At 38.2% G+C, this 27,970-nt stretch overlaps 1 long non-coding RNA gene across 1 annotated transcript; it reads left to right on the top strand.

Moving 5' to 3' along the window:
• The first annotated feature begins 18,339 nt into the window (after positions 1-18,339).
• LOC144313071 (uncharacterized) lies at positions 18,340-27,452 on the top strand. Its single transcript, XR_013378792.1, has 2 exons — positions 18,340-18,793; positions 22,943-27,452. It is a non-coding gene; the product is annotated as an uncharacterized LOC144313071 (long non-coding RNA).
• The last annotated feature ends 518 nt before the right edge of the window (positions 27,453-27,970 follow it).

Genomic DNA, 27,970 nt, shown 5'->3' with positions numbered 1-27,970 from the left:
ACCTCTCTTGTGATTTATAAGGGCACTAATCCCATTCATGGGGGTTCCAATCTCATGACTTTGTGCAATCTTAATCAACCTTTGAAAATCATTCCTCCTTCTTTTTTTTTTTTTTAAGATTTGATTTATTTATTCGTGAGAGACACAGAGAGAAGCAGAGACACAGGCAGAGGGAGAAGCAGGCTCCACCCAGGGAGCCCGACGTGGGACTCGATCCCGGACCCTGGCATCATGCCCTGAGCCGAAGGGAGATGTTCAACTGCTGAGCCACCCAAGCTTCCCCCATTCCTCCTAATACCATGATATCTGGGGATAGAGTCAACATCATATGAATTTTTGGAAAAAAAGCATTCAGTCTGTAATCGTAATGAATTTTTTTTGTGTGTTTTGTATGTGTGGAAAGATAATACTAAACTCTCGGCTCCGATATTGGCAGAAGCTATGTGTCTATTATGTATGTATTATAGCACCTCAAGCTAAGACTGGTTCTAAAAATGCTTCTAACATTTATGTCAGGATCTTTCTCTAGGAAAATTAAGTACAGGTTTGAGAAAATACTAATGTTTTAACCCAAAGTATAAATTCTTAAAGTTAATCATCTTCTTGCTTATGTAGATCACTCCTAAATGACATAGACATGAATTTATCTTATTTTGCTTCAATTTTCTTAGATCAAAATGTTTAGCCTTTAAAAATTATTTTAGAGACTACAATGAGTCATTGTATTCTTTAATACGTATTGTCCTACTAAGAATTTTATACGATGTGTTGATTAGAGCTATGCCTGCAATGTATATTTTTAGACTTTTTGAATAAGTAAGGATATATTTCACATAAAAGAAGTCACAGAATCTGAAAGGTAGAAGACAACCTGGACATTGTGTATTTGGTTTCCTCTTCATACAGGTATAGAGAAGGTAAAGTCAGAAAAGGTGGCAGAAGGACTTTATCTTCCAGAAACATGCTATTTTGGACCACAGAAATATTTAATGAGGTAAATTTTCTATTAAACCAAAAGGCTTTATAATCATGCTAGTAGAAATATTTTAGCAGTTTAGAGAGATGCCATCCATTTCAGATTTTACATAATAGTGATCAGAAACACTTTGTCATTTTCATACGATTAAATAGAAAGTGATAGAAAGTGGGGAATGTTTCTGCTACTTCTTTAACGATGGGTTGATCAAAGGCATCACTTTTATCAGATGGATCCGTGGTTTGTAAATGACTACTGTGTGCGTGCCTAGCTAGCAAAGAGTAAAAAAAAAAAAAAAAAAAAAAAGAAAGAAAGAAAAAGAAAAAGAAAAAACATCATTTCTCCTTTTAATTTGTTACCATTTTATTTAGCAAATGACATGAGTGTGATTCATCTGTACTGGTTCTACTAATGCCAGCTAATTCTCACCACATCACTAATTTCAGGCCTCCCTGGGACTGCCCTTGTCAGGACAATGGAAAGTTTCTGGCCAGGAATATCAGAATTGGTGTCTCCAACGACATCAAGTATGTAGCGGGCTCTAAAAAAAGTAATTGTTGGAATGATGATAGGAGTTTGTTTGTTAAAGGTTATGTGACATCTTATGGGAAAATAGTGTGTTGAGTGCAAACTTATTTGCAAAGTTACAGGCTATGGCAGGATAAACACTGTATTCCATGAGTGCATAGAATATTAAAGGAAGGAGATTATTTTACTTGGAGGGAAGAATGCAGTAGAATAGAAGCAGGAGTGGCAGCTGGAGGCATTTATTGTTATATTGTATAAATTAGCTTAATTGTGCAATTATCAGGTGAGTGGGTGATCCTCTTTATTTCCTCTTAATTTGAATGACAGGTTTTTTCCTTGAGTGTAGCTGAGTAAGCATTATTTCTAAATGTACTAGAAGAAAGTAATGCTGTTTCTTTCCCCCTTTTCATGGGTGGCAATAAAAAAAAATATTTTGAGAATCTCAAGAACTGGACTATTGGAATGAAAGAAAGATTGTATAAAAAGCACATTGATAAAGTCATCAAGACTTCCTTTCTCTTCCACATTTGCATTGAGTATTAATTATTTTCATCAATTTATCATACACACTGAAATTAAATGTGAACAGAAAGGCCAGCTCCATTTTGTTTGCCACTGTTGAAATAGGACCCTCTATTCGTTTGAGTATCACCTTAAACTCTTTTACTGCCTTTAATAAAGCATTGTCAAGAGTCTGACATTAAGCATACTTGATATATGAGAATTTCTGAAGGTAATTTTGAATGCATGGGAGGAAACAAAGCATAGGGGTTTATTAAAAAGCATCTCCCTGAAATAAAAGACATTCATAAGGAAATAGTTTAGTTCTTTTTAAAATTTTTAATAAAATTAAAATTTTGAATCACAAAATTTCATAGCTACCGTGTTTCATGCAAACAGCTGGGCCTAACTATACTGTACCATGTACACATGTCACTGTACAAATTTACTTATGACACATGGAATTGATGGATAACACTTACTAGTTTTGTGTTGGGCAAATGACACATTCTGAAAGACACAGACATTGACCCTGACACAAGCCATTGAGCGTATTGAAGGACCGTAGACCCCTATTGATCTCTTCTTCCACATTTGGAAACACAGCAAATACTGGTTTAGGAAACATCTCTGCAAAATCTTTCAAACGGAGAATCGCAGTGGTACTGAAAATTGCTTCAATAATGTTTAAGCAAATAATTTTGCTGACCCATGCGGTATCTTTATACTGTCCTATTTTTCGTCACTGAAAATTATTTTATATAGTCAAAGTGAATAGTCATATCAAAAATCATTATGCACAACCTTTTAATAAATTCTCACAAATAACTATATTGCAGACATGGTTAATAACTCCAAAATTGCAGGGTAAATGTATTAGCATGAAACAGCTCAGCACTTAACAAAGCTAATAAAATATACTACATAGCTTTTCTAAATTTTTTAATAATCAGAAGGGTGGCAGAAATTGGAGAAAGTAGTAACATTTATACAGTAAATTTAAAAGGCCTTTTAAGTAATAGACATCCATCTTTCTATGTTATCTCTGAAGCTTGGGTTATTTTAGATTATTTGCTATTATAGAACAAATATAGAATATACATGCAAATATGAAATATTCAGGGTTGGTTTTTGTTTCATCCTATGTACTGAACATTCTCTCTAAGTAAGAACTATCAATACTGCAACTGCTTTGTACCCTTGGCATTTTATGCATTCTTTACACATGACATTCATTGTTTTTACCTTGAAAATTTCCCATTACTCATGTCTTTCATATACAATCAGCAGAGAATATTTTCAGGCCCAAATGGTGCTGGCAACCCAAGCTGCATGATCATTAGACAAAGCAGGCTTTTTTTTTTTTTTTTTTTTTTTCATTTTGTAAGCTAAGTGTTAATATCTTAATATCAAGCACCTCCTAGGTTCAAAATCTATTGCCACTCTGACCCCATCCCCACCCTGCCTCCACATCCCTATAGCATTTTCTTCTATTACTGGTATTAAATTGCTCCAGATTTCTTCTAGTTTTCCTTTATAAAAGAGAGGTGAGAGATGTATTTTTGTTTTAGTGGCTGTCATAGGGAGGCCTTCAATTCTGCAGCTCAGAAATGACACAATTCTGCTTGATAAATACCGTCACTCTCAGGTATAGGAGGACGCTTTCTAATAAAACAAAACAATCAACTTTTTTCCTTTAGCTCTTCTTCCAAAAGCCGGTGATGCTTTTCTAAGCATTCCCTGTCGCTTGGTGGCCATTATGCTCTATTAAGACCATGTCACCAAGCTGCTAACAGAGACTGTATTTGCAGTAGCACAAATTCCCTCCTGAAGCATATCAAGTGCCTGACTTGAATGCATTTATCAACAGGGCTCACAGGACAGGCATCTTATCCTGTGGTTTAAATCAGGGTAATAATCTTATCTGACACCTTTTATCTTTCTCTTTTTTTTTTTTTTTGTAAGGTATTGAAAAATAGTAAGGATGTAAGATTATCTTTATGTAGCTTTAACTAAGGCTCATGAGACAAGGAATGGAGCAATTAATCATGAATTTAATGTGGTGTGAAAGATTCAGTCCTGTATCTGCAGCCAGGGTGCCTGGGATCCAAAGCTGGCTTTGTCACTGACAGCCCTGTGTCTTTGCTTATGCCAATTCACCTCAAGACACCAGGATGCTATCTCTCCCTCGGATGAGCCACTGAATATGTCCCCCTTGCCTGAGTATAATCTAGTCCAAGAGATCTCAAATGTGGTATATAGATCCTGAGGGTTTCTCAACACTCTTTTGGGAGGACTGAAAGGTCAAAAATTACTTTCATTATAAGAGCCAAATAGGGCAGCCCGAGTGGCTCAGTGGTTTAGGACCACCTTCAGCCTAGGGCATGATCCTGGAGACCTGGGATCCAGTCCCATATTGGGCTCCCTGCAGGGAGCCTGTTTCTCCCTCTGCCTATGTCTCTGCCTCTCTTTCTGTGTCTCTCATGAAAAAATAAATAAAATCTTAAAAAAAAAGAGCCAAATAAACTTAATATGTCCTTTTTACCAAAGGAGCAAAAGCAATGGAGTGGAAAACTGGTGGGATCTTTGCATGATTCAAGGCGGTGGCACCAAACTTGACTAGCAGTCATTTTCTACTTCACCACCATCCACTGGCAGGGTGAAAAAAAAATATGCTAGTTTCACTTGAGACGGTCTTGGATGAAGCTGGAAAATTATTGATTTTATTAAATCTCCTCTCGACTACATGTCTTTTTAATATGCTGGTGAAGATGTGTGATGGTTTCTGAGGGAAAAACACTCAGGCAAATGTTTGCGTTATTAGCTAAACTGGTTGGTTTTCATGGAATACTCATTCCACCTTAAAGACCAGCCAACAGACAATCTCTGGTTTTCAGACTTGGACATCTGGCAAACATGGTTCTGAAAAATGAATTAGGTGAGCCCACCACTTCAAGGGAAATGAAAGATGATATTTGTAGCTAAGATAAAATTGGAGATTTCAAATGAAGAAAAGTATTTCAAAAAACTGGTTTTCATCCCTTCTTAACAGCTTCATAATATGTAAAGACTAATCTGAAAAGATTGGTGGTTATTATGGATGAATGTTCATGGTTCCTAAGAGTCATATGTTGAAGACCCAGCCCCTGTCCCCAATGTGATGGTACTTACAGGCAAAGCTTCTGTGTGGTGATTTGGTTTAGATGAGGTTTAGAGGAGGTATGGGGATGGGGCTTCTATGATGGGGTTAGAGCCTTTAGAAGAAGAGGAAGAGAGATCAGACTGTGCCCTGGATTGTGGAAAAGTGAGGAGAATCATAAACAATGCTGAATGGAGCAGTGGCCATTGACTTGACTGGAGAATGCAGGGTGACCTATGTACAAAAGTTAGAGAAGTATATTCGCAGGTGAACCACGAGGCTCTGCCTCTGACAAAGGGTCAGCCCTGCTCAGTACCTGATTTATCAACAATGTAGATGGTCAGTTGAGTCTGATGCTTTTGACCTGAGCCAATAGCAAAGAGAGTGATGGAGACAGAGATGTTGAGGTTATTATTTGAAGGACTGTAGACTCTCTCCCTTTCTCTCTCTCTCTCTCTCTGTGTCATTTTTGTGAGGACACAGTGAGAAGGGTGCTGTTGTCAGCCAGCACAAGTGTTCTCATCTGGAACCAAATTAACTGGCACTTTGATCTTCCACAGAAGCTTCCATAACTGTGAGAAGCAGATGTCTGTTGTTTAAGCCACTAGGTCTGTGATATGTTGTTACAGCAGCCTGAGCTGACTGAGGCACGGGCCATATTAATGACTGTGGATTTTTGGCAGTGTATAATAAAATAAAAGTGTGGAGGGGGTCTCTGGACCTCAGGTGTAGTAACTGCTGATGTAGCCTATTCTTGGGGTTCACCTCCTCTTTGTTCTGTTGCCCTGGATCCTTCTGAGTCATTTGGGCAACACCTCACAGTGACTATTGCTACTGGACCTACCAGGACTGGCCTGAGTTCAGGACACAAATTCATCTTCTATACTCCCCAAAGTATGAGGTCTAGAGTTCTTTTTTTTTTTTTTAATGTTATTTATTTATTCATGAAAGAGAGAGAGAGAGAGAGACAGAGACAGAGATACAGGCAGAGGGAGAAGCAGGCTTCATGCAGGGAGCCTGATGTGGGACTCGATCCTGGGACCCCGGGGTCATGCCCTGGGCCAAAGGCAGGTGCTCAAGTGCTGAGCCCCCCCCAGGAATCTCCAAGGTCTAGAGTTCTGATGTGGTGTTAATCTCTTGGAATCTTCAAGCTAGCAGAGTCCACTATGGTGTGTATAGTAGGAGGACACTTTCTCTTGTGCTCTGAGGGTTCCAGCTTGTCCACTGCCTTGCAGCTGTGCTGCAGATGGCCTGCTTCTCAGGTGAACTTCTGTGAAAACAACTTCCCTTGTATCTGCATGAAGTGTTCTCCTAAAGCCTCAGTCAGGAGCTCATGCAACTGACCATGGGGCAGTTGTGGTTTTCCATACTCTTTTCTTGTCTGGTGCTGACCCCAAACAAACCCCAAACCAACCAAATGTAACCCAGCAAACCATCATGTCAAACAAATGCCCGTGGCTCCTCCTGCCAGTTGATGAGACAACCAGCCCTGTCCAAATGGCAGTTGAAGTTCAGACGGGATGGCTTGCTCTTGTAATCTTTTTACTGAGTGGATGTTGAGATGCAAATAGAAAATAAACTTCATTTTTCCTGCCACTAACCTTTTTATTCGGACTATGGGTTAGTCCTCTCCTTGCCCCTACATGACTCTCAGAGTTGCCTTAGAGTTTGATTCAATTACACTTAGTTAATAAAGAGCTCAAATGAAACTCCAAAGAACAGTCTCACTTCAGTCATTAAAATGTCTAGACCAGAGTAATAATCAAATTCAGAGATTGAAAATTAATGTTTCTTTCTGCTTGGCTCCAGAGTGAAAGTGTTTCCCAGTCTAAATTCAGTTCTCTCTCCGTCTCCCTCTCTCTCTTTCTCTAACTTTGTCTCTGTCTCTCTCTTTGCTATTGGCTGAGGTCAATGGCATCAGATTCTCTTGACCTTCTATTTTGCCCAGATAAGTCAGGTACTAGTCAAGGCTGATCTTTTTGTAGTGGCAGAGCCTGAGGCTGGTTCATCTGTGAAAATACTTCTCTAAGTTTGACACATAGGTTACCCTGGAATCTCCAATCAAGTCAAGAGCCTCTGCCCCATTCCCCATCCTCTGTGATTCTGTTTACCCTCCCACCATCTGGTAACCAAAACATATTTTCTGTCACCCCAGGGCTCTAGGATCCTGCTTCAGCATCCGTCAGCACAAGTGAATGACAGTTGCTTGATATTTCAAATATCACCGCCTAATCAAGCCACATCCATGAACTTCAGAGACAAACGTCAAGTTCCTTGGTGGTTTCTTGAAGCTCCTTCTGGTTTGCTGCCCTTACACTTTACTCTCCGCTAGCAACCTTATCCAAACTCATGTCCTCGGTCTCCCATAGAGGTTCTTTGGTATGGGCAGGACTCTGTGGGGCCTCACCTTGTCAGATAATCCACTGAGGATCCAGCAGCCCATTTTTAAAGAAGAATGTTTGGGGGCTACTTTTTGTTCCAGGTTTTTGGGTTCAGCTGAATCAATAATAAATGTCTCATTTTTAGCAATAATTCAAGAAAATTTGTATCATTAGTAACTACATTTTTTTTTTTTTTTTTTTGAGAGAGAGAGAGAGAGAGAGAGCATGGGGGCAGGGCAGAGGAAAGGGAGAGAGAAAATCTTAAGCAGGTTTCAAGCCCAGTGGGAAGCTCAATGCAAGGCTCAGTCTCATGACCCTGAGATCATGAACTGAGCTGAAATCAAGAGTGCCCCTCTTAACCAACTGAGCCTCCCAGGTACCCCAGTAACCGCATTTCTGACTGGAAGTTGTATTAGCTGCTACTATGTAGGACTAGTACAAAGGTGTAGAAGGGCTTTCTGAGGGACCAGGAAAAGTACCGTATGACTAAGGAACAATTTGGCAATGATTTAGAAACAATTTTGGAAAAAAAAATTAAAAAAAACAAAAACAAAAACAAAAACAAAAACAAAAACAAAAAAAAAAAGAAACAATTTTGGAGTCTGCATGAGTATCTGTTTTCATGACTAATTATATGTATAATTACATTTACATGTAATACACATAATATTGATTGTATATGTGTGTATATATGTTTGTCTATACATAGAACTTTGGCACTCTATTTGGATCATCAAAATACATGGAGAAGTGATGGCTTATGTTATTGAGAACATAAAACATCAAAGAGAAGAATCTGTGGGTGGTGACAGGAAATAGAAAGCTTGTTTACTGGAAATTCAGCTGAAGGAAAAAATAGTGTGAAAATAAAGCACACTGTAGACTTCAAATTTGTTTTTTAAAATCTAAAATAAGATGTCTAAAAATTGTTCTATTTAATAGGGTTAGACTAGCATTATTTTGAATCATCAATATTTTCCCAATTCAATATTTTCCCCCTGTTCCTTTTATCCCATCTCCACTCCCATAGTCTCCTCGTGGAAGTTGTTGGACATCATGCTGTAATTTATATTCGCTTATTTAAAATAAAAGCCTTATCACACAAAGCAGGCAAAGAAAAATGAGTTGTATTATGCTTCTGAGAGTGCCAAATGCCCGATCAGCATAAAGAGAAAGAACTAATTGTTGTCTTAATGCATTTTGAGACATTAGTAGGTCAAGGAGTAAGACAGGGAGATAATTCAGAGCAGAGAACCTAATAAGGTTGCTAATGTATCTCAAAGGAGCTCAAGAAGAATGTGATGTGTTTTGAAAATATTGATGAGTTTTTACTGAGGATCCTTGCAAGTCTGTGGGCCTGTCTTATATGATCTAATGCCTCTACCTAATGAAAGAAGAATCCTACATTGCTAATGCAGTGAAGGCTGCCTGCTTAATACCCCACTGATTTTCACTGTCCAGTGAAATGAAGAACTACCTTTAGACTCAGCTTCTTATGCATTTTGGTTATTTAAAAAATGTATACTTGTATGTCTCTCATATCTGAGATAACTTTGTAAGCCTTTCGAATATGAAGCTAATGGAATAGAAATCAAGAAATGATGACAGGTTAATACAAATATATCAGGGCTAGGGACGCCTGGGTGGCTCAGCGGTTGAGCGTCTGCTTTTGGCTCAGGGTGTGATCCCCGTTTAGGGATCGAGTCCCACATCAGGATCCCTGTGAGGGGCCTGCTTCTCCCTCTGCCTGTGTCTCTGCCTCTCTCTGTGTGTCTCATGAATAAATAAAATCATAAATTATATATATATATATATATATAACTATATATATCAGGGCTAATTTATATATATATATACATATATATATATGTATATATATATATATATATCAGGGCTATATCACAAAAGCCATTACAAAAGGGCTCAGATTTTATTTTCCCTCCACTTTTTGTAGATAGATAATCCTAGAGTAGAAATGGTGGAAGTGGAGAAATAGTTAAGAAAGAACACACTAACTTGTCCTTAAAAAAGGTTATTACTACTTAACTGGGAGGTTATAAATGATGTTAAATGGCTCATTATATTTTTTCAATGCTAGAATTACAAATTACCTCAATTATGCATATATTTTACAGTTGATAATGTTGATTCTTCGTATTCCAAAGTTCTGAAGAAATATTGGTGACAATTGAGACTTAGGATCATGTTTAAGTGAGGCTAGCTCAAAACAGAAACCAAGCCTCATGAGAATATTCTAGAAGTTTATAAGGAAAATATGTATTCCAGGAAAATGAACAAAACATGCTTAATCACGCATCCATTATGAGCATCTTAATTTGGACTCCTGACTATCAGAACTTTAAGAAGCAGATAGTTCTACCATCATTTCAGAGATCAGAAGGGGCAAGTCAGGCGCTTCCTTTGCAGCGAGTATAGAAAACAAGTCCTGGGGAAGCATGTGAGATGGTTACAGCAATGCTGCTGCATCTGTTGATGAAGCATTTCTGCGCCCTATTTCCTTAAATGATCATTTGATTATTTAAGTGCCCACATATTCATTCACCATTCATTCACACGCTCCTAGAAGGAAAATTTCAGAAGCCACAATAAATTCCATTTTAAACATCACATTTCTGCATAAAGATTGGATTATAGAACAACTTTTTGGATGCTTTTCATTTTTTATTACATTTATGACTTTTATAATAAGTCCCCACATATATGAGAAGTAGATGTGGGTGGAGTGTGAGGAGATTCGGTGAACACTTGTTAAACACTCCTATAAAAGACATTGGCATAAAAAGGGGTGAAGGCACAGGGAGGAACAGTTTTTAAAAATATTCATTGAAGCCTCCTGTCAATCAAAGAAACTGAGATTGCTATTAGGCTTGCCGTCAAGGAGGTCCATCACACCAAAATCCTCATCCTTCTAATAATTCCAGAGTTCACGTCTTCAGTCATCATGATGGACCTCCACGTATACTCTTATATTTTTGTCATTCTGCTCTTTATCTCCCTGGTTTAACTATGTGTCTGTTTTTTTCTCATATGTCTTTCTTTTCCCAGGACTGATTTTTTTTTTATAGACTCTCTGCTATTCCTTTCCAGTCTGCATTTTAAAACCCAAATTCAGATATGAAACACATCCTGCCGTTCCTGATAGTTACTTCCTCAAATAGCCCTTTCATCTTTACAACTTAACTGACATTTTCTGTCTCCATTTAAATCCTTGTCTCCCACTACTCCCCTCCCCAGTAGAATTAAATCTAAGAAATGCTACCTTACAGTAACCATTGACCTTGTTCTCTTCCAACCTTCTTATGGTTTACGAGAAAGCATTTTCTTTCTTTTCTTTTTTCTTTTCTTTTCTCTTTTCTTTTCTTTTCTTTGCTTTGCTTTTTTCTTTTCTTCTTTCTTTTTTTTTGAGGGGACAGTGATAAAAAATGCATAAAGCACATCACACTAAAAATTTGTATAACTTAGCATACATATACATCACTGATTCTAGTTGACATGAAGCCAAACCTCAACTTATCTTATAACCCATCATTTTGCCCTTCTAGGTAGTGACCTAATTGACCTGAGAACTTAGGCCCACACAAAAGCTGGCACACCTGCACATGAATGTTCATAGGAGTTTTACTCATAATTGCCAAAACCTGGAAGTCATCAGTATGTCTTTCAAAGGCAAATGGAGAAACAAATTGTGGTATATCCATACGGTGGAGTATTATTCACCAACAAAAAGAATGCACTATCAGGCCATGTGAAGACATCAATGACTCTTCAATGAATATAGTAAGTGGAAGAAACCAGTATTAGAATACTATATACTTTATGATTCCAGTTAGACGAGGTTCTGAAAAATACTGTAAAAACAGAAGCCAAATCAGTGGTGGCCAAGGAAGCAGGCCTTCTATCAGTTGAGTCTTGACATGACTGCAGCCTTATGGGAGACCATGAGCCCAAGGACCCAGCCAAACTGTACCAAGGTGTCTGACCCACAGCAACTGTGAGATAATAGATGTTTGCTGTTTAAGACACTAAGTTTGGTGGTTCCTGGGTGGCTCAGTGGTTTAGCGCCTGCCTTCAGCCCAGGGCATGATCCTGGAGTCCTAGGATCAAGTCCCATGTTGGGATCCCTGCATAGAGCCTGCTTCTCCCTCTGCCTGTGTCTCTGCCTCTCTCTCTCTCTGTGTGCCTCTCATGAATAAATAAATAAAATCTTAAAAAAAAACCACTAAGTTTTGAGGTAATTTGTTATGCAGCAATATAATCCTATCATACATTTTATATACCATTAAAACCAAGTCACCAGAAACAAAAAACAAAATGAAAAACCAAGTCACCAGATGAGCATCTGCTTTTTAAATTTATTTATTTATTTTATGTTTCTTTAGAGAGAGACAGAGACAGAGAGCAAGCAAGTGAGAGGGAGAGAGAATCTCAAGTAGGCTCTTCACCCAGTGTGGCCTTGACTTGGGGCTCAATCTCTTGACTTTGTGATCATGACCTGGGCTGAAATCAAAAGCCAGATACTTAACCAACTGCACCACACACATGCCTCAGACTTCTGCTTTAAATAAGAAGGATGATATTGAAATGTTGTGAAAATATTTTTGTCCTGAATCAATACATGTTAACAGTTATCTCTGTAAATAGGAATTTTGAAACTAGACACAAAAAATTTTATGTCTTCTGCTTTTCCAGAATGATACTTTTCTAAATGTACTATATTTCAAAGAGAATTCTTTGATACATGATCATTCAATTACACTTTCATGTGATTTTCCCCCAAATTAGTGCTGACTCCCCAGTCATTGAAGGAAAAAAAAAGAAAGATGTGCCCTTAAAATGAAGTAGGACAAAATAAATATTTGATTCTGCCTTCTGATTACTACTAGATGTGTCTACATTTAACTCTGCGTGGGGAACAGGTTTGTTTCACATGCTGCTAGTGGAATGGAAAGGAGAAAAGAGTGGTTCTAGATAAACAAAGAACAAACTGAGGAGGGAGGTGGGTGGGGGATGGGCTAACGTGTGATGGGGATTCAAGAGGGCACTTGTCCCCCTGAGCCCTGGGAGTTACATGTAAATGATGAATCACTGAATTCTACTCCTAAAACCAATATTACACTATATGTTAACCAATTAGAATTCAAATAAAAAATCTGAAGAAAAATATAAGTAAAAGAGTGCTATTTAAACCAGAGGGAAAAATAAAAATCACGTAAAATTGAAGTTAAAAACGACAAGCTGTAATCTGTTTGGTTCCTCCCTCAAATAATGTTCAAAACTTCTCCCTCTATGGGATCCTCTTTTCCATACAAATGTGGCCCATTTCCTTTGCAGATATTTTCTTTTGCTAATATTCCCTCACATGCACAGATCAATCTTCACACCTTCTCACACTCACTTTTGCCTTTTTTGGCATGTGCTCTGTTTGCCTGCCATATGTATCCAGCCCTGCAACATTTCCAGACCCAAAATGAAGTTTGAAAAATATCCTTCTCTGTATTTTGCATTTCTATGCCTTTGAAACTTGGCATCAATTTTCTCTATAAAAATCTGACTGATCTTTTTCCCTTTTTTTTTCTTTTTTAAGGCTAATTAATTTTAAAGAAGTATTTCCTCCTACTTTTATCGTTTTTGGCCTAACTCTTGAGTTCAGAGAACACAAAAATATAGCAGAGTGTCAGAAATCTCTGTGTAGTAGTGTGAGAGCAATGCTGTCAGGTAGGTGGTGTCTTCATGGGACAACTGGGTTGGATCGGAAAGTTCTCGTCTCAGCTTTACAGCTGACTCTGTGTGTGAACGTCCCTTGGCTCAAGAAAGCTCCTGAGACTGGTGACCCTTTACTGCCACAAGAAGGAAGTTCTATCACATGGAAGATCTGGCTTAATTTGTAGTTAATAGAATAGTCCTTGGAGTGACTGCCCCCAAACTGAAAGCTGGTTTCCTAATTTATCTGATGACTGTCTCGTGGACACAACCACACCACCCTGCCCCCATTTACATCACCTGCCACTTCACAGACCAGGGCAATGGCTTCTGTGGTTTCTGCAGCTGAATCCTCTTTGTGCGCGTAAACCTTCTCATTTTCTAAGATTTAGGTCAAGTATCACTTCTTTAACAAGTCCCACTGTTTACACCCACATTATCTCAACTTTTCTAATCTCTTGAAGCCGTAATTGTTTTCCTCATTTTAGCTTTTAATTATAGACTCTGACACAGGCTGGAACACCGTTCCTTCTCTCCTTTGCCTGACAAACACATTCTTGTTATGAAAGGCTCATGGCAAGCCTCACCTCTTCCCTGAAGTCATCCCTGAGCACTCCCACCTTTTACCACCCAAGGGAGTAAGTGTCCCCTGGACATTGCTCCCGTGGCACCATCTGCATGAGAACAGAGCATGTATCCCTCTGTTTGATACGATATTTGCCCTCTCTGCCTCTCCAGGACCGAGTGTGCTTCTGTCCAGGTAGGCACTTAATCACGTTTGACTCTGTCTTACGAACACCTAGCCCTGGGTCTGGACAAGTAAAGAAGCTCAATATATATTTGATGAAATAATAATGGTACGCACAGACAAAATAATGAACAGGTAAAGGAAGGAATTAGTGCCTTGTTATACATATCAAATAATTACCAACGCATATCAATGAACTCATTACATGTATCAGTTAATCAACTAATTATGTACAGGAACTAATCAATCGTGTTTATCAACTTAGGACCATCCAGTCAATTAATAATATCTTTCAATTGATTATATGCACATTTATTTCTTGTTGAATAATTTGAGAAGAAAAAAAATAAGTGTATAAGATGCACATATAAACTCTCTTATTTAACTGAGGGGATTTTGTTTTGTATCCTGGATTGGACTGGATGTTTGTGTCCCTGAAGAATCCACTTTTATTTTATTTTATTTTATTTTATTTTATTTTATTTTATTTTATTTTATTTTATTATTTTATTTTATTTTATTATTTTATTCTATTCTATTTTATTGTTTTATTTTATTTTATTATTTTATTTTATTTTATTTTATTATTTTATTCTATTCTATTTTATTGTTTTATTTTATTTTATTTTATTTTATTTTATTTTATTTTATTATTTTATTTTATTTATTTTATTTTTTAGAATCCACATATTAGAACCTAATCCCCAATATGATGGCATTGGGAGGGAGGCCTTTGGCGGCACCCTCATGAATGGTATTAGTGCCCTTACCAAGGCCCTCTGGAGAGCTCTCTTGTCCCTCGGATCATATGAGAACACGGTAAATCAGGAAGTGAGATGTCCTCAGGTACAGAATCTGCCAACCCTTTGATCTTGGACTTCCCAGCCTCTAAGATGCTGAGAAATAAATTTCAGTTCTTTTTTTTTTTTTTTTAATAAATTTCAGTTCTTTATAAGCCATCCAGTCTATGGTATTTTTGTCACAGTAGCCCAAATGCATTATGGCACTCATATTTTGCATATTTTTAATGAAATGATTTTTTAATTAGAAATACAATGTACTAAAAGAAAAAAAAAAAAGAAATACAATGTACTCAACTTTAAGAAAGTTAGGAATGTAGAGAAGAAAATAAGCAAGAAATTATTGGGAGGAAAACTACTGATAAACTCAGTGCTTTACCTGATATACTTTCTTTACGTACTTCTCACGTAATTATCATCATGCTTGACCATTCTGTATGCTGTCATTACAATGGCGGCATTATTCTCAACATAGCAAGTGGTCACAGGTGAACTCTACTGAAATCCACCAGCCAAGGATCACAACCTGTCTATGTGATGCCAAATAAGCCTGATTTTAGTCCGCTGAAGTGAGGGAGAGTCCTCTCCAGAGGAACCGTAGGGGTCTCAAGGGGAGGGTTCTGGCAAAGGACTAATAAAAGATGGGGGCTTATGTTGGGTGATTTTTCAGGCCATTTCTTTTCTTTTTTTTTTTTAATTTATTTATGATAGTCACAGAGAGAGAGAGAGAGAGAGAGAGAGAGGCAGAGACACAGGCAGAGGGAGAAGCAGGCTTCATGCACCAGGAGCCCAACGTGGGACTCAATCCCAGGTCTCCAGGATCACGCCCTGGGCTGAAGGCAGTGCTAAACCTCTGAGTCACCCAGGGATCCCTTCAGGCCATTTCTAAATTGGATATTTCAGAATTCAGGGGTGTTACAGAGATTGGCTGTCATGGCAATCATTTCCTGGAGGTGAGAAGATCGAAAAAATGCTGGCCGTCATAGGAGAAGTAGTAGTCACTCGGGTTAATACAAAGAGGGATTTCTGTAGTTGTTTGATGTGGTCACAGCCACACCCCCCTGATGAGTGGTGTTCTGTGTGTGCTGTTCATGATGGCCTAGTACTTACTTTTCAAAAAGGATTTATTGATTTATCTATTGAGAGAGAGAGAAGGAGAGAGGAGACAGAGACAAAGACAGAGAGCATAAGAGTGGGGAGGAGCAGAGGGAAAGAATCTGAAGCAGATTCTCTTGAGCGTGGATCTTGGAAGTGGGGCTCGACCTCACAACCCTGACATCATGACCTGAGCCAAAACCAAGAGTCGGACACATACTCAACTGTAACATCCGGGCGTCCTGATGATAGCCTAGTTCTAACAGTGTGCTGCCAGGGCTGATTTTCACTTTCTGAAAATATTTACTTATTGTAGGGCTCTTAGTTTTTCCATTTTTCAATTCTATGAGTGGTATGATGAACACTACTATACATATAGCATTTTTTTTTTTTTTTTGAATAGGCTCCCAGAGACGTCTATTTGTATCAACTTGTGGTCATTTTTCTTTTGATCTTTCCCTATTATCATTCTGATCCTGCCAAGTTGCCATATACCAGATTGAACGATCAGTTGAAGTATCAATCTGATACTGTACCTCTACCATTATTGTGATTTGTACACTTTAAACATGACTTCTTTAATAGGCAAAATGGAATATAAATTTTTAACTTGAGTTTCTATAATTATTTGTGAGATTGAATTTATTTTATATGTGTCTTTATGGGTTGCATTTACTTTTTTCAAATTATCTGTTCATGTTCTTTGTCAATTAGTCCGTTGAGACCTTATATTTCTTTTTTTTTTTTTTATATTTCTTACTGAGTCCATATTATCTCTTCAAGTAATAAGCTGAAAATGATTTTTATAATCTAGCCAAAAATAATTTTTAGAATATCAAAAATTACATATTGTCCAATTGGTCAATATTCTTCCTTTGAACTTTTTAGTATGCTCTTCATATTTTCTTTCTATCCTTCCAAATTCGACTCTATGATCAAATTGAACTTCTTAATCTACCTGAAATTATTTTGAAAAATGGTGAAACATGAATCCCTAAAATATTATCTATTTAATTTCCCATCATGCTTCATGTTCATTTTCCCATACAGAATAGCATCTTTAGGCAGACTTTCATATATGTGCTGAGACTAAAACTAAATATTTGATATTTTTAGAATCAGTGTGTTGGTAGGCAAAATAAATAATTCTGTCAGGGCAAAAATTTCAACTATTGGCAGAAATCACAACAATAGATACTATAAATGGATGGATGGATGAATGAATGAATACAAAACTAAGGGATATTATTATAAACATACAACAAGATGCTAAGGCAACGTTTTTGAGTCACATGCTTTTCTTTATAAAATTAGTACATTTAAATTCCCCAAATAAGACAACTGTGTTTTGCTTTAAGCTGCTAAATTTGTGGTCATTCTGTTTGCAGCAATAAAACATGTATTAGTTTTCTGTTTTCCCAAATACTTTTTGTTGGAACACAACTTGAAAAACAAAAGACACGTCCTGAAAGGAGGGCATGCTTCAGTGATGCATGTATCTTGAATCTTTTTTAATGCAATCTTGGTTTAAGCTAGCAAGGTAAAATTCTGGACACCAAGTATATTCATAAATATTTATTGAATGACATAATCCACAGTAAATGTTACTATTTCAGCCCTTTGTCTTTCCCAAAATGGACTTACAAAATTAAGTGAATAGAAATAGAAGAAACTCCTAAAATGACTTAGAGTCTATTCCCTTTTATTGGTTATTTTGCACTGACTTTTATATCTGATTATAGGTTCAGGTAAAAAGGGAATGTAGCCAATAAGTTATATATTTTATGTTACCGTCCAGATTTCACTTTAAATATTTTAATAATTATTTTAGGCATTGAAGCACTTGTAGTACATATTATTTTAAATATCGAGGCCTGATGTCCTCGAATACACACACCAAAACACGTGCGTATTTTGTACATATACATGTAGTTTTATACCTGAAGCATATGTACACTTACCTGTGTGTTTAACATTTATGCCTGCAGAATATATTATATAAAATATGTATTTAACATCTCTACCTTCAAAAACATAAGCCATTTATGTCCTCTGATGTTGAAGGCTAACCCTCACCAGAATTCCTAGCTCTTCATATGATGCGGTTTATTCACTTATGACAACGTTGTAACATCAATCATGTCCTGCGGTAGCAACTGCAGCCATTATGCTGCCCAGTACTTTCCCTGTAATTATTTTTCAAGTCATTTCCATAGTATTTTTAATGCCACTATCTGGAAGCAGAAATAAATTAATTCCATTTTCAAGGGCTTTAAGAAATGTCACTTTATTTTGGGTTGAAGTCACTTCTGTATGGCTACCTTTGTCAGAGGCATACAATGTAGCATTTTTTGTTGTGTTAAGATAAGGATTTCATTGTTGCAATCTAGGGAAAAAATACTATATGACAGTGAAGACTTCTTTTTTTCTTTTGGCATGGAAGGGGGTGGGAAACAGCAGCCTTACCATTCCCTCCCCCATATGTTTCAACTTTCACGTCTGTTTTGCCATCTATTCCATTAACGTCATGATTAATGAAAGTCTCCAGAATTTTAAATACCTTGAAGAGGAGCCAACGCCTGCTCCTTGGAGGCTACATTTAAAATAAATAACAATAAAAGAGGGTGATCCAGGCTTTTGAAGTCTTTAAAGACACTATCTCTGTGATCTCTCTGGCACTGGTGCAGAAAGAGGACAGCATTTCACATTTCTGGCAATACTAATGACAACACAGAAACTGAAAGCAAGCATGAATTTCTGGGAGTAGCATTAGGATGCAGAGCTCCTGCTGAGCTCACCAGATCCTTGCTCTGCACAGCTGCCTTCTCAGCTGGGGGTTTTAAATCAGCACAGTGAGAAAAGATAGCAATGACCATGATGCATCTTCCTCACTATGAGAAAAAGGTAATGTTCAATTAACGCTTCAGTTTTCTGTTTTCCGACAGATTCATTTCTGTCTTGTGTGTGTGTGTGTGTGTGTGTGTGTGTGTTTTGCTTTGGATCTTTTTTTTTGTTGGTGGTGTTTCTTTTCATTTCACGGAATAAAATGCTTACCCTAAAAATATCTTTGTGCTTGCAGTTATGGGAGAAGGATTCTGAACTTCTCATGGCTTTGCTGAAATCAGTAAGAGTTGGAGAAAGGAGAGTGCTTTTAAAAAAATGTATACATGCACACCCGCCGGATATTAACGTGTGACCATGCTCACTTAGCTGTGCTTGCCTGTGACAATAAAACTATCACAATGGAAAGAGTAGAGCCTGTTTTAAAAGTATTTCAATGAGTGCAACCTCTGATGTGTTGGGAACAGCTACGTTTGCTGTTGTGTTGTAGACCGGTGTTTACCATGGTGTTTGTTAATGGGAGTCTGCTTTAAGGCTGGTCTCGGTACTTATAAGAACAATAATAAAAAGAGTGAATATCAACAAAGCAACGCTTTTCATCTTCCAGCCATAAAGAAATGTATTATCTTCATTTTTACTCGTTACAGATCGTGTTTACAATGGCACACGTAGAAATTAGCCAACATGATCTCATAGAATCCTGTTCTCCTTACAGTTATTTTGTTCCATGTTCTTACAGACAAGCCTACAAGGGTTCTTAGCTGTTTGTCTGTTTGTTTCTCTTTGAGAACAATTTATTTTTCAAGCCCAGAATGATAGGAGAAAACAAGCTATGTGATACGTGGACATGTGCATGCAGGTGCGAGTGTAGGCTTAACCGACTTGGGTCTTATGAATTTCCTCTCAGGTTTTCATTAGCCTTCTGGTTGGAAAAATCAACACTTTTGAGCCTGAATAATATTCTTAAGAATGAAGTTCAGAGGTTGAGTGCTCATCGGAAACAGGTCAATTTAGTTTCCTTTTAAGGTTTGAACCAAATATGTGATAGCTACCACGTTAGTAATCACGCCCTATAAAATCTGGTCAGCAATTTATTTTGTAAACATGTATTATGTGCCAGGCACTGGGCTTGGCAACAAAAAAGATAAGCATGTGGTTCTTACTCTCAAGACATTTATAGCCTAACTCTTTTGATCAATGAGCTGTTTTCTGAAGAAGGATCTAATATTTAGCTTATTGCTGTACAACTCACGTTGGAAGTGAATTTTGCAAAATCTATTTAATTTCACCTCAAAGAAGAATAACACTTGCCTAGTAGGTCAATGATGTACAAGGGATTAGTTTTTACTTACTGAGGCAACAACTATTTATTGTACAATTGTTGACTCACAACATCGTACCAGGCACTGTTGTAAACACTTGGGAGAAAGCAGCAAACAAAACAGAGTCTTTACCATGGAGCTTGCATTCTAGCAGGGACCCAGGATGCAGAGGTAGCATAAACTTTCTCACTTGTTTTCAGAACAGCAAAGGGGCAAGAGTGCCCTCTGGGTTGAACTTACGGATTTAATACAATAACAATTTATCCGGTCTACTTGGTTTTCATATTGAACTAAGGTGACCCAAAGGAAAAGAAAGAACTTCTGCAAATGCTCATATGCACCTTCAGAATACTTGGAAGTGACTTTAAAATCAAGCAACAAATTGTGTGTTGTAATATTGTTCTGTGTTCAGAAGACCATGTAAAAGTCATTTCACGTTATTCACACAGTGTAGTGATTTTTAATTTCCTGATGCTCCTAAGTAATTATTAAGTTCCTTAACAATACTTTCCCTGGTATTTTCTCTTGACCCACCAACTGGCAAAATATACAGATTCTCAGTGTCCACTGAAATTGCTGTATTGTCCCTGCTGGCCTGGTGTGGCTCTAGCACCAATGCTCATGAGCGTGTTCTGGGATTCCACCATGGAAGGCATTTGGAAAACACTTATGTCCACTCTCTTTCTCATTTTGGATACCTCATTCTTCTATTTTAAAATGGTAGTAGAATATATTTTCCCTACTTCTTTGGTAACTTTCTTGGCATATATCTTTTCTTTCCTGATTTCTATCTCATGTCTCTATCTATCTATCTATCTATCTATCTATCTATCTATCTATCTATCATCTATCTATCATCTATCATCTATCTATCTATCTATCATCTATCTATCTATCTATCTATCTATCTATCTATCTATCTATCATCTATCTATCTATCTATCTATCATCTATCTCCTATCTGTCATCTATTTATCTATCATCTATTTATATATAAGGATCTAATTTCTTTTAGCTCAAACTCAAGTATTTCAAATACATTTCTCCATTGTTATCTCTGTTGTAACAGTTGAAAGCTCCAAGTTCTTACATTCCCAGGCTCCTGCACCATGAGAGTGGCCATATTGCTTAGTTCTGGGCATGGAGACATGAGCATAGACTTGCAAATAAGTCTGTGAAGGATTTTGTTCACCTGATGTAAAGGAAAGACTGTCTGGCATGGCTCCTTCTCCCTTTCTTGAAGGCAGAATGGGAGGCTGAAAGCATGTGCTTTTGTGACCAGAAGGAGGCAGCTATGAGGAAATACCAAGAGAATTTCAGGGATGCTGGTCCTGCCATGCTAAAACAAGCATGGCTAAAACAATGCCAGCTGCCCCCCTCAAGACTCCTTGTCATGTCAGAAAAATAAACCAATATCTATTAAGTCATTCTCAATGGTGTTTTCTGTTATTTTTAGTAGAAGCATTCCTAACTGATACTGCACACATAAATAATTTATTAGAGAGAGTTAAAGTTGAGCATTGCATTATAAAATAGAACATTTAACAATAAAGGACAAATGCAATTCTCATCTTCAAGAATTTTATAGGAACATTTTATGTAGTAAGCAAATAGGAACCAAAAGTCTTTCTGATATTCATTTAAGGCCTGACACCAATATGCACAGGGCTTTTTTTTTTCTTTCTTCAGTTTCTTGGTGTTTATTTTCTCACATGGAAAACAAGGGATTGCATTATTTCAAAGGTTCATTGGATGCCTAAATTACTAACCTCATTAGCGTAAAATGTATTTTGAATCTATGGATTTATAATGCTACTTGTTGAATGATATTTTCAAATTTGTATTCTTTGGATACTCTGGACATGAAAGAAGTTGTACTTTTACTCTTCATTCTTAGGATTCTGTACATTTTACATCAAAAAAGCTAGGTTCTGAGTATGAACTTTTGCCAGGAAGTCAGCTACAGTCCTCCGTTCTACCAGCTGAGCTATCGAAGGGACCTGAGTATGAACTTTTGATATGCCATTATTCACTCTCTATAAACTAGTTTATTTAGTTATTTACTTACTAAAATTAGCATAAAAATATCTAGAAGTATATTTTAGAAAGAATTATCCCCAGCACAGCTCTACAACCTCAGTAACTTTCCCCTTTTTTGAGTACAAAATCCAGACAAAATAATTCACCTAATATGAAGGTTTGTCTGATGCACTAGGTTTTCTAGACTTTTTGCGACATGACTGCAATTGTATGAAATGGACATTAAAAAGTGTCATTGATTGCAAGAAAAACACTTTCAAATTGCTTTGGGGAGGCATAAAGCATAACAAATAAAATGTTATCAATACCATTTAAAAGAATATATGAGCAATGTGAGCTAAAGGTGAATTGATCATAAAAGACATTAATTTCAAGGTCTATCTTACTTTTTTTCATTTCATCTTACAATAATATAGGGTTATGAGAGCTGATCAAATTTCAGTTGCTCTCACCTAGCTTTTTTTTTGCGGGGGGGGGGGCGGTGCTAAGATAGGTTGATGTCTAACTCTGATTTGTAATTTGGTAGATACTGGAAACTGAGATGTACAAAGAGGCTGCTTTTAGAAATAGAGAGACTAGGTAAAATAGAGACTACCCAGAAAGCAGAGACCTGATAGCAAGCAAAAAGCTTTCAATGTAGAAAACGACCCAAAGAAAGAACAAATGAATGAAAGTAAAAGGGAAAGATGTGTTTGTATGTGTGTGTCTGGGTTTGTGCGTGCACGCACAGGCAAGCCTGTAGGATAGTCAGGGAAGGGGAACGTAAATGAATCAATAGAGAGGTTGTCTTTCCTTTTCATGAGATGAGGAAACTCTTGCCAGATAATTATCACCATCTCTTGTTTTCCAGAGGAATATGCAGCCCATGAACCGGAGAGCCGATCTGGTACTTAAAACTGAGGGCTCCTCGCTTTCTTTGAAGCCACAGAGCATCTCTGGGTGGTAGTCGGGTATCAAACAAACAGAGATGCCTTTTCGCACATGCTGGAAGCAGTCACCCCTGTTGCCAAGGAAACATCCTCAGGCGACAAGGGTCACCTTTGGAGACAATTGGAAGACTTCAAAAGCAGATCAATAGAGAAACCCAAGACCTGAACTTCCTCGCTCATGTTGTCTCTTCTGTTAAATGTCGTTTGCAGCAAACACTTGCTTGTGTGATCACTATGAACTGGGAAGTGGGAAGGCAAAATCGACTGTGTAATAGTACGTCCAGCGCAGCACGTCTGAGCTGTGGTCCAGGAAGCCTCGGGTTTGGGGAGAGATGTTGTAAGAGGGGGAATGAGCAGGACCAACAGCCTAATGAGGGACTGGCATCCAGGTCAAAGGAGAGGAGCTGCCTGTGATGCTTTCTTTGGAGAAAAGATCCAACTCATTAAAGAAATACAGATTCTTTGCTCATACGAGCACACGTGATTGTACTTTGTGCAAATCGGTGAAATTTTCATTTTAATTTCGGCAAACGTTTTGTCACGTATGACGTTTGGACAGTTTTTGTGTCAAGGACGCACAGTTGCACTCATTCATTCATTTGCTTGTTCTTCTACCAACTGTCTGTGATCCCACACCCGGAGCCGGGGCTACTCTGGAGATGAGGACTGATGAGCAGCCAGTCCCTGCCTTGGAGTCTGGGGACTCCGAGTGGTGAAGAAGGTAAACGCAGAGACAGTGGAGGCACTGGCAGAGGGAACAGGGAGGGATCCTGGTAATTGCCTTCAGGAACGTGCGGGAAGGCTTTTGGGGAGACCCAGCGCTTTATCTTAGCCTTGGAGGACAGAGGCGCCTTGAGCAGGGCACCCAGCACCGACAGGACGTTCGGAGCAGAGACAACAGCAAATGCAAAGGGCAGAGATGGGAAGAACAGATTTCTTGGGAGTTCTGTTGACCAAAGGTCAGGGTGCACCGAGGACATGAGGCTCAAGAAGGAAAATGGGCCTGGATCATATAAAGTCCGTATAGAATATGAAAAAATTTATACCCTAATGCTAGTTTTCCAGATTTTTCCTTTCTAACTTTAGGGATAGCTAAGGGGCTTGCCTGACCCTACGACAAATAGAGCTCTAATTAGCTAGGTATTCTTTTCTCTCCCGTTTTGCAATCCAATTATTTACGAATACCTCTGTGCTTTCAGATGGCTTAAGGAATCGGAACTTATGCGACTGTTTATTGTCTGAAGCAAGAATCATGAAATCTAGGGATAAACCCTCTTGCTATTAAAACTCACAATAATACTTGATTTATTGAACTGCAAACGATGGAACTTGAGTAAGCGTTAGGATGACCTCCACTTTCAAAGTAGCTAGGAGAATTAAGCCGTCAGTAGCCAGCATTTCCAAAATCATGTATCTGTCTTTTTTTTTTTTTTTTTGCCAGAAAATTCAAATGTGGCAAATGTCGAGAGCTCTTTGGATGACTAACATGTTAGATTGCACACTGAAATGTACCTTGTTAAGTCTGCCTTTCTGAGGGACAAGAACGAAACTTTGTGTTTAAGAAAATTTGGAGGGTGGGTATGTTTGAGAGCTAAAGCTTTTTGGCATCATTTAGGCTAGCCACCTGTTCTAGCCTGCATTTGCTGCATAAATTAGATGCTCTGGGGAGAGTGTATGCAGCTGATTGGTCTGCCCTGTTACCAAGGCAACCATTTTTCTCTCTGCTCTATGACTCTGAAAGGGTTCATAACCCATTAGTGCTCCTTTGAGCAGGAACAAGAGAAAATTTCTTTTTTTCTTGCCTTTCTTTCTTTCTTTCTTTCTTTCTTTCTTTCTTTCTTTCTTTCTTTCTTCTTTCTTTCTTTCTTCTTTCTTTCTTTTTTCTTTCTTTCTTCTTTCTTTCTTTCTTTCTTTCTTTCTCTTTCTTTTTCTTTCTTCTTTCTTCTTCTTCAATTTCTTTTATAAATTTCTGGTCAAGATGATGGGATTAGTATAATTTAACAGATACCCTTACTGTATGATTTATTCATGCAGTACATTTTCCAGATGTTTGAAAGAACTTAAGTTTAAACCTAAAGGCACATAAATCACGGCTGAAAGGAGGGATGCTAATGATAACTAATTCTTTTAAGAATGGAAGATATTTTCAATCTCAAGTGGAGTTCATCTGAGGTAATATATGTAAAAACAAACTCTCTGCACTTAGTCTAAAAGGCAGTGAAAGAGAGGCTATTTTCCCCAAATTATTTCATCTATTATTCCTGTCAGGGTTTTCTCACTTTGCAGAGGTGACGAGACATGAACGAGCCATAATTTAGCAAAGGCTTTATCAGATTCATGGAGCCATAAATTCCGGGGAGTAAGTGATCATTTTCTGAATGCCAAAGGGCTGGGGGCCCGAGGAGGGGGGCGGGAACAGCTGACCCCAAACCGTGGTAGTGCCAGGAAATAAGCACGGATTTTCAGCCACAAGTCCCGTATAGACCTCGGCCTATTAGTTTTATTCTATTTTGTAATCCATGTTTTATCTTTCCTCTCCAACTCGGTATGCTGTCCCTTTGTGTTCTAAATCTTCATGCATTAAGAGACAAAACACAAACAGTAGGCCTCCCCAAACAGATGAATTCCTTCCACACCTACCCGGCACCAGGAATGCTCATTTTTTCCCATTCGCTTTCTTCCTTGTGTCCACTCAGTGAGGCAGATGATGTCAGTTATCCTGTCTTGCGATTGAGTGGACGGAGACTCGAGCGGATGACATACCTTGCCCAAGGTGGCCGAGGGGGCACTCCCTTTGATTCTAGCTGACTCTAAAACCATGCTTTCCCACTATGCTCTAGTGTCTCTAAAGCACTAGCAGGGCATGTCCTTTCTGAACGTTGAAATCTTGGGGAGAAAAAACCCAATAGAATATTAAAACATCTAAATTAAGCTTCTTGGAGGGCTTCTACTTCTCTCATTTTGGATATTTTTCAAGAGTAGAGCACAACTTCAGGCTTTTGTACATATTAAGAGGGAAGTCTTAATCAGACATAGCAAATTTCTTTGACACTGTTTTTTTTTAAGATTTTATTTATTTATTTGACACAGAGAGAGAGAGAGAGAAAGAGCACAAGCAGGGGGAGCAGCAGAGGGAGGATCAGACTCCTTGCTGAGTGGGCAGCCCAACATGCGACTCCATCCCAGGACCCTGAGACATGACCTGGGCTGAAGGAAGGCTGACACTCAACCGACTGAGCCACCCAGGCTCCCCCTTTAACACTTCTTTTTATTATCATTCTATAAATACTAGAAAAACTGATTAAAATTGAACTTTACATGCTTATCTTGGTACTACCTTGTCATTCTTCGCAGCGAGGACCCCTACGATCTCTGTGAGAACTTAGGCTCACTTGTTGATCATGGACAAACCTTAATGCAATTAGATTTCTTCTAATTTTTGATTTTCTACAAATTTTGATCCTACATTCTGAGATCTCAAAGCTGGAGGTGATATTTTCAAATAAACAGTTCTTTAATAGATACAGGAGCATCTTAAGGTGGGACCACACCATGAATAGGCCGTTTATAAAAGGTATAGTCTTCAGTGTCCAAAAAAGGCAGGGCAAATATTTTATCCTCTGCTAAGTGTGTTGTGACTGATCCCTGCTGTGGTTAGTGACTGACAAGCACTCCACTAGATGATCCTAAATAAGCAAGAAGAGCACAAAGATATTATTTTCCGGGAATAGGGGGTTTTGGCAAAAGGAGAAAATGCATACTTTAATTTGCTGCAAGCAAGATGGATTTGCTTCTTTCCCTCCTATTTCTAGCATCAATTTAATGGTTGAAAGTTTCCCTGAAGAATAAGACAATTATTTACTATCTGGAAAAGAATGTCTATTTGCATGTTCAGAAATACCTTTATATATTGCTCCCGTTATCTTCTTGCGCCGTTATCTAGATTAGGGTAAAATGCTATTTTTATGCTCCAAATACTATGCTAATGTGCCAGTTCACTCAAGAGGCTTTCAGCAACCACTTATGTTCTCCCCTGTGGCAGGTAGTCTGGTAAGTGCTGGGGACCCAGGGAGGAACCTGCTGTCTCTCTCCTGCGTGAATTAAGCTTTGTGTTGCAGGGAGACGTCTACCAGACGGTTGGTGGAGTGAATGCCCTCAGAGTCATGCCCTTGTGGATTGAGAGGCACAGCAGAGAGTTTCAAAACACGGAGTTTCTTCCAGAACCTTCTCACTCTTCACCCTCATTCTCCCTCAGGTCTTAGATGCTGAAGACCACCCTTATCATGTACTTTCCTGTTTTCGGCCCAGTCTTTGGATGTGTCACAGAGTGTACGTGCATGGTTAACACCTTGGTTTTTCTCAATTCTGATTTTCCTTTTTGCTTGTGGTATCTAAGTCAATTTGAACATGGCTCTTCTGGAATGATTTTAATTGTCATCATATGGTTACTTCTCTCACTGGGATAATCCTGGCACAATTCTTCCAACACTACACTTTGATTATGTACCTGCTGGCAAGCAAACTTCTAAACCGTTGACCTATCCATTGACTCCAAGTGGTGGCGTGTGTCGGAAACATTTCTTCCTGAGGGATCCTCTCAAGGGACGTGTTTGCAATATAGCTTCACCTAACACATACCTTGTTTTTTTTTTTTTAATTTTTTTTAAAGATTTTATTTATTTATTTGAGAGTGTGCATGAAAGAGCATGAGGGAGAAAGAGAGAGAGAGAGAGAGTGCACAAGTGGAGAAGGGGTAGAAGGAGAGGGAGAAGCAGACTGAGTAGGGAGTCTGACATGGGGCTTGATCCCAGAACCTTGGGATAATGACCTGAGCCAAATGCAGAGGCTTAACTCACTGAGCCACCCGGGTGCCCCTAACTTGTTCTTAATCAAACACCACTCTTCACTGGTATCTGCCCATCCCTGTTGAGTGTTTTCGCAACATGTAA

Source organism: Canis aureus, chromosome 4, assembly GCF_053574225.1.
Source record: "Canis aureus isolate CA01 chromosome 4, VMU_Caureus_v.1.0, whole genome shotgun sequence".
In the NCBI taxonomy this organism is placed as follows: Eukaryota; Metazoa; Chordata; class Mammalia; order Carnivora; family Canidae; genus Canis; species Canis aureus.
The sequence above is the reverse complement of the archived record's forward strand: the minus strand, read 5'-3'. Positions and strand labels throughout refer to the sequence as shown.